Genomic DNA, 10,955 nt, shown 5'->3' on the forward strand with positions numbered 1-10,955 from the left:
TTCATTTCTAAAGGTATTCGTACGTGCCATTAAACCCATTGGAATGCGCTCAGAAAAAGCGACAAAACGTTCCAGCTGTTAAGCACACACAAACAAGAAGTTCTATAACAACAAGAAAGTAAAACAAAAAAAAACACAATAAATAAAACAACAAGTACGAGTTCCTCACTAAGCACAGCGACAATGTTGTTCCTAAACTAGTCTCCGCCTTAAGTTCGCGTAACGCGTTAACTTTGCCACACGTTTTGCGCATGCGTAATGCAATGGCCCTATTGGCAAGCGTGAGCAGCGTATAGCTTGTCCAGCTTTACATTGCGACGTCGAAGTTAGCGCCAATATCAAAAGATTGAGTGCGAAGATTCCTGGGCATGCAAGCAATACCTACATACATATGTATATAAGAATGACAATATCAAAACAACAATTATAATAATATGCAAAAAGACAATAAAGTAATAACAACAACAACAACAACGTACAAGGGAGCGCATACAAAAGAGTCGGCAACAAGCAACGGGTGGCAGTTGTGGCGACACGGTGGACTCTGTGACCGTCGCATCAGTCAAGCCCGATTCATACTTTATGCAATTCCAATCAGTTAAGCGAAAACAGTCGAACCTTGTGCATCGGGCGTCAAAGTGAATACCGGAACGACAGGCTGACAACCGAGCGCAATTTGTTTAAGCCGCCGACTAAGCGCGGAAAAGGAAGGAGAAGAAGAAGAAGAAGAGGAATACATATATACATATATAAGTGAGTGAGTTGCGCGCAGGCGCAACGCTGCGAGTTTTACATACATACATCCAAACAAAGCCATAAAGGCAGCGATATGGCAAATCAGAGTGTGAACTTGAAATTTAAAATGCCTGGAGCGCCGCGCTCCGTGTTAATATAAGCTCGTGGGTTAGCTGATTGCTCGATATGCTTTATTTTTCGATTGTTATATTCTTTTTTTGTATATTGGCTTGTGCGGTGATTAGAATACGATCGAATTTTTGTTGTTAAAGACGACGACAAGGCAAAGATTTTAGCAACCAGCGCACAGAACTCGGTGATTTCGCAAGCGTGAAGCACGGTTGCGCGGAAATTAACGTTTCTTAAAATATTTCGTTTGGGGAAAAACTTGTAAGCCCGCTAAAAATAAAGTGGACTCGTAAATATCCACTTTCTGAGTGTGGTTATTTTAAGTGATTTCATGCAGTTGTGTTAAACTTTTTGTGGCGGATGAAACAAATGATTTTTTTTAAGCTTTCAAAGGGAACTTATGGATTTAAATTAATTACGTTAAAAACAAGGTTTATGAATTTTACCTATGTATGTTTACATGAAAATTTCAAAAACTACAAATCAAAAGTGATTCAATTTCTTTATTAATGCTTAATCGCAAAATACAAAATTGTAAATGAGCTTTATAGCTATAGACTGCGTCAGAAAAGCTTCGAAACTGTTAGCGTGAAATGTAATAATAAATCATTGGTATAAAAAAAGCTCAAATTTGTGTTCGATCTGAATGACTAACCGTTTCTGACTAATAAGAAATGTGTTATTGGAAAAAAATTTAGAAGAGAAGAGAAATGCACAGAACTCAATTATAGTAAATCTGCGCTGCATACCTCGAAAAGTGTGTCAGAATCTCCGCTAAAATCTAACTAGGACTCGAAAAATTGGAACGTATTTCGGTCTTAGTCTACTCTGGTGTCTAGTGTATTAAAGCTTAAACAGAGGGCAGCGTTGATCCGGATTGACTCGGACTTAATCCGGATCAACTGCAGTTAAATCCCGAGTTGATCCGGATCAACGCTGCCGTCTGTTTATGCTTTCATAGTCCTCAACTGATGGAAGATTTAAAAAATTTCTTAAATGTTTTATGTTAAAAATTAAGTTTTTTTAATATAAAAAAATATATTTTCATTTCATCTTCTTGCATATCCTGATTATGGAGTTACGTATTATTAATTTTAAGTTAGGTTAGGTAGCTGCGCATGTACCACAGTGGCACACACCTTAACTCCTCTTTTCTTAATTTTATTAAGTCCAGAAGTTGGGCGTGTCTGTCCTGTAATCTCAAAGCTTTCAGTGCATATGTTGAGTTTACCAAGACTTAAACGGGTTGCTTCGGCACTTGTAACTAAAATTTGGCAATCTGTTAATAGTAAATTCCATTATTTTTCGTAAAACCATTCCATTGTCACACGTCCTGGTAGCTTTTTACAAGTCGTCATGCGTGGTAGTCGGCTTTGCAATGTGCGAAATGACTCAACTATTTCCTTTAGAGACTGCATGCATTACATGTCTACCATTGAGGTTGTCCCGGGACTTTGAGTGCGATTCGTATCCACCACACTCTAACATTGCTGCGCTCTTGTATATTCCCATTCTCATGTACTTAGATTATATACCAATACCAATTCTGTCATCGAGATTTGAGCTATCTATGTATACATAAATACATAGTTTCGGTCCCTCCCATATCTTCCCTTTTCCGCTTTTCCAGGAGGTTTATATCAACCCAGCAACAACAGCCAACCTACTACTAGAAAACTCCCAGGCATTCATTCTAAAACACTGGTAGGAATAGAGTTAGAATGTGCTCCGAAGTTAAATATCGCGAGCTTATCTTTGATTCCAATGTACTTTGGAGGAAGCACGTAGAGTACGCTGTCACAAAGGTCACACGGGCAAATCATGTAGACGCAATCATCATATCCTTCGGAGGACAGATAAAAGTAGCGTAGTGACATAGTTTAAAAGGATCGTCTTAAACTCAATGAAAAAGTGATTACCAGGAATCATCAACCTGAGACCACTACACAAGGTCATAAAATAGACCACTGAGAAGATCCTTTTTAACCGCATGAAGGATGGCACCGATAAAGCCAGAGTAAATGAAGCATGGAGGGGAGGAAATCAAAACCAACATCATCAGTTTTTGTAAAATTAATCAATTTCATTTGAAATTAAATTACGTATGCACACCCTATGGGAACAGGGCACTATTCACTTCGCAAAAGTATGGTGGATAACGAGGAAGCTACAGGCTGGAAGAAGCAGCTTTGCCCGCAGCATCAGTAAGGAAATCATAAAAGCGGCAGCTTCTAAGAGCCCATTGGGAGAGCCGGCATGGGCTATAGCAAGTCAGAGAAATGTATAGGAAGCTACAACTCAAAGAGATTTTTAAAACGACTCAAAGATAAAATAATTACATAATATGCAGTTATTGTGGGGACATATCGTGTTTGCAGTTTTTCGCATTCTTTTTTCGGTGTCTGAGAGACTACACGTCGGTAAAATAGGGAAATTTTAGTCACGTCAGTAGCGTAGTCGTTCTATACATAAAACTAAATGCCTTAAAATGGAATTCAGCACCAAAAAGGAAAAATTTTAATTTTTTAAGATTTATGTTAAAAAAAATACCAAACTTTTCAAGAAAAATATCAAATTACAGGTCATCACACGTAGTGTTGCAAAGTCGCAAATTATAAAAGGCAACCCTCGTATCATAAATTATGTGTTATCATATTCTATCAAAACTGTTTTGCCAAAGTGTACTGTCGATCATAAGACATCTACCTCAAATCATTAAAACTGAGTTATAGTTAATTTCCACCAAGCCTTAACTGCAGTTTATGCTTATTGGAAAGAACGATTACTGCTCGAATGGGATAATCCCTCATATTAAGTACAAACAAACGAAAGTAAAGAAAGCAAAAATTAAAAAAATAAACTTTGCCGGTCACCTCATGTTAAAATTTTTGGAACTAAGCTCAGTTAACTGCAGTTAAGCGTTCGGTGGAAATACGCCATTAGACTGCACAAAACAGCAAATGTTTAAAAAACTATAAAAATGTTTATGACTTTACACTCGCCAGATTTACAAACTGATTACGTTTATTAATCTTTTCAGAACAATTTGACAATTCCAATATTTCCTTGCAATAAGTCAAAAACCTTTTGATATGTTTTCCACACACACACACTCCCATACACAAACAAATCTATGTATGCCTGGCAAAAGCATTTGCCCATGCGCACTCAATCAAGTTTTGTGACATTACGGCCACCCTACCGCCCCTCGCACTAATACTTTAATAGCCATACAGTCAGGCACGTACATATGTATATATAGTAAACACAAGCACATTGCAAACAATATTTTCAAAGTCAATTGCGCGCGCACTGCAACGATAATTTTAGCTGACGCGACAACGCTGCCGTTTCCTGCGCAGAATAACAAGCAACTTTGGCGCTTTGCAATAGCAATGCCATTACATATGGACACTTTTATATGTACATATACATCGCATGAATTTGAGCAAATGCGTAGAGCCTACTCATTAAATGAAGTCAGAGCCAATTGTGTATTTTTTTTCTTCAATTAGCAAAATCTAACAAAAGCTTAGTATGTTCTATCATGCTTGAACAAAAATTACACTCTAGTAATTGCTTGAAAGGGAGCTCACGTTCTTTTCTCGGTTTCTTTTATTTTCAAGCTTGTATTTATTAGCTCAATTTGAACTGAACATTTAAATGTTTAATAAAAACAAAAGAAAATAAACAAAACGAAAACATTGCAAAGACGAACGAAATTTTAAGTGTTTGAAGTACTAATTTGGCGAAAAGGAAATAAAACCGCGTGAAATATCAGCGAGTTGAAAAATAGAGGTGAGTACAAAAAGTCGAAAAAAATGCATTCAACCAATTTGCATAATTTTTATTTTTTACAAATTTCTGTAGGTAAATGGAAATGCAAATTCGCTTTTTCGTGCATTTTTATAATTGCATAAATACATATGTACATACATGTTTACATACATATGTGCGTATGAATACCTATACTAACATAAAACTAAATTCCAATTAAATTACTCGTCTAATTTGTATTCTTTGGCCACTTTATTTAGCCACTTACTTACATATTTACCACGTTGTAGGCCTGCTTCGCCGATTTTAACTTCAACGAAAATGCATTTTCTATTCCAATTTTCTTATAAGGAATGCGCACGTAGCGAAGAAAGTGCTGCGTAGCCAACTAGGTAAAAGTTTTTGGTCGACGCATAATTTCTATGGGCTTAGGGTCACTAAGTACATACATACTATGTGTGTACATTAGGGTAGTCTAAAATAAATAAAGTCGGAATTTTAATGCTCTCACCCCCTATGTTTGTTCTATATGGAAAAAATGTACCTCTATTTTTTACTTTGAAATCAAAAAATCAATGCTTTTCATGTATTTTATATGGAAAAAATAACCTTTCGTAGAAATGGTATGGAATTCTTGAAAATCAATATTTCCCGATCGGAAAACTCTGGTTCTATTCAGGAGACCTCTAAAAACAATACCAATACATTTCTTAATACTAAAAGCTTTTTTATTTATCCTCATCCTCCCACCCCACTGCATTTTCTGACATTTTCTGGGGGTTTTGGCGGACCTATAATATAGTTACTATGAAAAAATGTTCAAATAAATAATTGGGTATTATTATTAGCAATCGCGTGAAGAGAAGCAGAGTTTTCTGCTCGAAAAATATTGATTATCAAGAATGCTATACCATTTCTACGAAAAGTATTTTTTCCCATATAAAATACATGGAACACGTTGAGCGCCTTAAACGACCTCTAAATAGTATAAAAATTCCCACTTTACTTTTTTTCTCATGCAGTTTTGGACCACCCTAACCTATATGCATACAATTTGTGTACATATGTAACTATTTAGTAAAAAATTACGCAACTCAAATCCTAATTTAGCTTGTTGGTAAAAGTTCGTGTAATTTTTATTGATTTCAAGAAATCGAAAGTTGTTTTATAACTAAATTTGGTGTAAAGATATGTAAAATATATGCACATGGATTTTATTACAAGACCTCTCTAGTTTTCTAACACGAATTCTACCAAATTTAAACGGTATATTCGGACTATCATGCAGATGGGTTATGCGACGTGTGCCCGAATTCGGTCCAGCGGTTCATGATATATGACAGTTTGTCTGTCACATGTACCACGTATATGGTACAACAGCAGATACATGAAAAATCGAAAACATAGTGAAAAATTGTTGCTATGATGTGCTGTGGATGTGATGTGATGTTTTTCGGATAAATTAAGTCACGTATAAACATGGCTGCAATATACTAAAAAAAAATATATAAAAAATCATATAGAAAAATTCCAGGAATTTTCATTCATGTTTCAATATTTTTCAATATTGGGTGTAGAGAAGCACACCGGGTACCGCTAGTTTTTTATAAAAATATGGTTAATTTTACAACAAAACCTCTAAAAATCAGAGTTCCAAACCTTGTGCAAAATTAAAGAAAATTCTGCACATTTACAATCAAATATTACAGTTTTATAGCCCATTGAATTTTGGTACAACAAAGTGCAAGCCTGGCCTTCCCATATAATATTCGATATTTTTTTTTTATATGTTAATTAGCGACACATTCCTAGCTACTTCAAGCTTGCACTTTGCTATACCAAAATTCAATGAGATATAAGACTACAATATTACAATGAAAATTTGCAGAATTTGTAGAATTAACTATATTTTTATGAAAAATTCGCGAAAAATAAAATATTGCAAAAATCTCTCTGTACCTAAACATTCTTGATTGGCTGTATGTAATAGAAATTACTAGTCATATTCAGTGTACAATTGTCAAGGAGGGAGACTTTAGACATCCCAAGTGCGGTTTAGTTCAAATGTTTTAATACCGTAACGCTTTAAGCTTAATCGTCTAAAATCCCCTTAATTAGGAACAAAAAGACAACAAATGCGTATTTCAGCAGATTCGTCAGCAAGTGCATACATATGTATAAACAAAAGAGGCACAACTTAAAATTTGGAATTTTACAAGCTTTTTAATATTAACTTGCTCTGTATGCATATACTATGTATATATATGTATGTATGTTTGTTAGGGGCAATTCTTGCAATCAATTTTTGACCAAGTTCCCGATGATGACCTAGAGACTTGAAACTTCACAATCGCCTCAGAATCCGATGTCAAGGCAATACGAAAGATGAGCTAATCCTATAGGTGGCGCGGGAGTCGATGTATTTTAAAAACCCCTATTTGTAATCCGATTTGGTTCATATTAACTATTATTTTATTTGAAATTATGCACTAGAAATACACACAGGGCTTTTGTTTACCTTTCAGAAAAAGCTGGAGCAAATTTTTGTTATAATTTTGAGCCTTAACCGCCAAAATAATGTAAGCGATATTTATTTTCAAAATTTTCTTTTTGATGCAGAACTACATCTAAATGCTCTAGGAATATTTTTGCATCAAAAAGAAAAAAAAATCTCCTACGTTATTTTGGCGGTTGAGACTCGATTTGTTAAAAAAAGAAGCTAAAGAAACGTCTCCCTTGCCCATATGATTATCATGAAATAGTTTTTCGCATTTTCTGACAAACGTGGAATTTAAAGTTGTGCCCCTTTTGAAGACGGTGTGCGATATGTACGTTAGACCGTATTTTCGCAAAGCGAAGACGAGACGAGAAGGTTATTAATTCGTCGGAATATTTTTATACCCGAGCGCACTTGTGCACAAGGGTATATTAATTTTGTTCACATAACGGTTGTTTGTAACAGCCAAAACGAATCGAGATAGATATAGACAAATGTATACATAAATGATCAGGATGAAAAAAGAAATCGATTAAGCCATGTCTGTCTGTTCGTCCGTCTGTCCGTCCGCCCGTGTACACGATAACTCGAGCAAAAATTGAGATATCTCAAGGAAATTTGGTATGTAGGTTTCCCTTAATCCAAGGTAGGTTGGTATTGAAAATGGGCGAAATCGGACTGTAACCACGCCCACTTCCCATATAACGGTAATTTCCAGAAATACGAAAACTGCGATATTTTTGTAACTACTGAAGATAATTCACTCAACATTGATATTTACAATAACTTTTTGACGAAAAATAAGAATATTATACATTTTTGGAAAATGGGCGTAGCCACGCCCACTTATGGTTACATGTGTATATCTTAGGAACCGCTGCACCAATTTCTTCCAAACTTGGCACAGTGTTTGGTCTTCGCACAGCATACCAAATGGCCGAAAATTTTTAAAATCGGACAATAACCACGCCCACATCCCATATAACGGTAATTTTCGGAAATACGAAAAGTGCGATATTTTAGTAACTACTGAAGATTATTCACTAAAAACTGATATTTACGACAATTTTTAGACGAAAAATAAGAATATTATAAATTTTTGGAAAATGGGCGTAGCCACGCCCACTTATGGTTACATGTGTATATCTTAGGAACCGCTGCACCAATTTCTTCCAAACTTGGCACAGTTGTTGCCCTTGGCACAGCATACAAAATCGCCGAAAATTTTTAAAATTGGACGATAACCACGCCCACATCCCATATAACGGTAATTTAGAGAAATACAAAATCTTCGATAAATCAGTAAATATTAAAGCTAATTTATTCAAAATTGATGCTTGCAACAATTCTTTACCCAGAAATACGTTTATGGTAAAATTTTGGAAAAGGGCGGGGCACCGCCCACTTATGATCACATATATGTATATCGGTAACCATTCTACCAATTTGTACCAAACTCGGTGTGGTTATTGTGCTTGGCACATAAAAGAAAAACGTTGAAAATTATTGAAATCGGATTAAAATTACGGCCGCTTTTCATATAACGGTAAATTTCAGAAATGCTTGAAATTTCAATATTTCGAAATTGAAGGACGGTAATTTACTCAAAATTGATATACCCCGGCTTACCATCTGCGGTAGGTTTCGGAAAGGTGAAAAAACATATATTTAATATTTGCGCCGGGTATTTAATGTTCGGCTCCGCCCGAACTTAGACTTTCTTACTTGTTATTTTTTATTTTTTTGTGTATGTTACGGCATATTTTTGGACCACGTAAACCGATGATTCTTTTTTTAGAGGAAAGGTGTTATCTCACAGATGGTCCCATACTAATTTGGTTTAAATCCGATCATTGGATCATGGAGAAATTAACGATAATCTTAAATTTTTATATAAGAATTGAAGTCGGTTTTGTTTTTTGCTTAAAATTTACTCGTTCATCATATTTTCGGCTTTTAAAGCCGGATCTTAAAGTAAGATATATCGATGTTTTGGCCTAAAGGGGACAATTTTTTATTAATTTTTGGTTCCACGTTCATTAGCTTCAAGAACCCCGTTCTAATACTTACCCTAATGCCAGAAGCTTAAAGCTGTCCAAAAATCATTTAACTTTTGCTAAGGAAGTTTTTTATTATTTCAGCAGAATTAATAAAAAAATAATGATATTGCCGAATGTAAACAGAAGTGCCCTTTTTTCGGCAAAAAAATCGAAATTTCCTTTCAAAAAAAGTTTAGACAAAGGGGTATACGGCAAAGGTTTTGTTTTTTGTTTGCTTGTAAGATGGTACGGACTAATGTACATACATAGTACATGTTTACTCATTGCATGCTGTTTTTAATTTTTAATTTTTTTTAGTCTGTAAAAATCGACTGCAAGACGATTATCAATAAGCAGATCGAAAGTGCAATAAAATGAAACGCGTTCACGTGAATTGTAATTATTTTTAAAATAATGACCGTAGACGATAAGCCAATAAGCAAAAGTAATGTAGGCGCTCAAGTAAAAGTCCTTGCAGTGCAACGACCTTGAATAAATATGCATACTACTTACTTAAGCAAATGAAATGTTTATTAAATAAGAAGTGACAAGTCAAATTGACGAGCAAGTCTTTGAGTATTGACAATATTTTTTACTTATAAAGAAATATTCACAAAAAAGGCATATGTACATAAATAGCTGATTAAAAAATGTTAAATATAAGTAGCAACACTCTGCTGTTGAAAACATTAGCAAAATCTTTTAACCAGTTGAGCAACTTTTAATTCCCACGGGCGCATGTCGTATATAATGCAGATTTTTTATTACTCATTTTATTGTTTAGTATAATGGCTTAACCAAAAATTCTTAATTAATTGCCGGTAATATCGATTGACAAAATTTATTGGCCGATTTCAAATGCAATTTAAGCAATTTTGTTTGCTATATAATTATCGTATTTCATACAAATATAACGGGTATTTATCGCGCCAATTATACACTTCGGCTACTTGTCAACTAAGCCAATCAGTTTGAAGTTGTACCATAGAAATTTGCCGCAAATGAGATCATTGAAAAACAGTTACGACTGAAAAATGTTACCAAATGCTTTCTTGCTAAACATGTTAATTCTAAGAATGGTTTTTATGTCGGATCACATATGTATGTACTGCATGTATACATAGAGTTTCAATCGTTAATCACTCCAGTCAATCGTATTGTTCAATGGACAATTTCTTCTTATCCAATCACCTCAGCAACGCAATGCGAATTGACACATTTTTCGTGCTTTGGATACTTTGTTTTTTTCTGTTTTTTTTTCTTATGTTCCTTTTGCTCTTGAATTTTGATGTGTACGTGTTGAGACCCTAAAACCCGTTCGGTTTATATATTTCGGAAATCAGTTCTTATCGGCTGTCATTGCTTGTGATCAAACCATTACCCAACTATTGTCATGTGATTGGAATTTTTAATTGAATAAATGTAGGTTTATTATATTGGAGTTTTTTGCAAATTAGCAAACTTTTTACTTACTTATGTTAGTAGATAACTTACGCAATATTAAGCTTAACCAATCAATGTATTATTCAACAAGTTTTTGCAGAGTTAACTCAAAATCTTTGTTTTTTGTTAATTGCAACTGTACATCTACATACATTTGTATGTATACCTAAATATGTATCTATTCCTCTCCATAGTTGCACATGAATAAATTTTAACGCTTACATAATACCAGTTAGAAGTTTTTGCATGCCTTACACCCGATTAGAACAGTTTAGCACCTCGTTGGTGCCATCGAACTTATTGAGCATCTAATTACGCTAGTCAAAATTGAAAAA

At 34.7% G+C, this 10,955-nt stretch overlaps 1 protein-coding gene across 10 annotated transcripts in view; it reads left to right on the forward strand.

Moving 5' to 3' along the window:
• The first annotated feature begins 532 nt into the window (after positions 1-532).
• The window catches only part of LOC118733864, a 40,584-nt gene continuing 30,161 nt past the window's right edge, over positions 533-10,955 (forward strand). Inside the window, exons 1-2 of one of the 10 annotated variants that reach the window (XM_036463478.1) lie at positions 533-753; positions 4,491-4,662. The gene's annotated coding sequence lies outside the window, so the exon portion shown is untranslated. Of the gene's footprint in view, positions 754-929; positions 1,296-1,339; positions 1,477-4,490; positions 4,663-10,955 lie in introns of those variants that run through there. The other 9 variants (XM_036463482.1, XM_036463483.1, XM_036463475.1 and 6 more) reach the window with 9 other exon arrangements.

Source organism: Rhagoletis pomonella, unplaced genomic scaffold, assembly GCF_013731165.1.
Source record: "Rhagoletis pomonella isolate Grant_MI unplaced genomic scaffold, Rhpom_1.0 Rhpom_scaffold_00002, whole genome shotgun sequence".
Lineage (NCBI taxonomy): Eukaryota > Metazoa > Arthropoda > Insecta > Diptera > Tephritidae > Rhagoletis > Rhagoletis pomonella.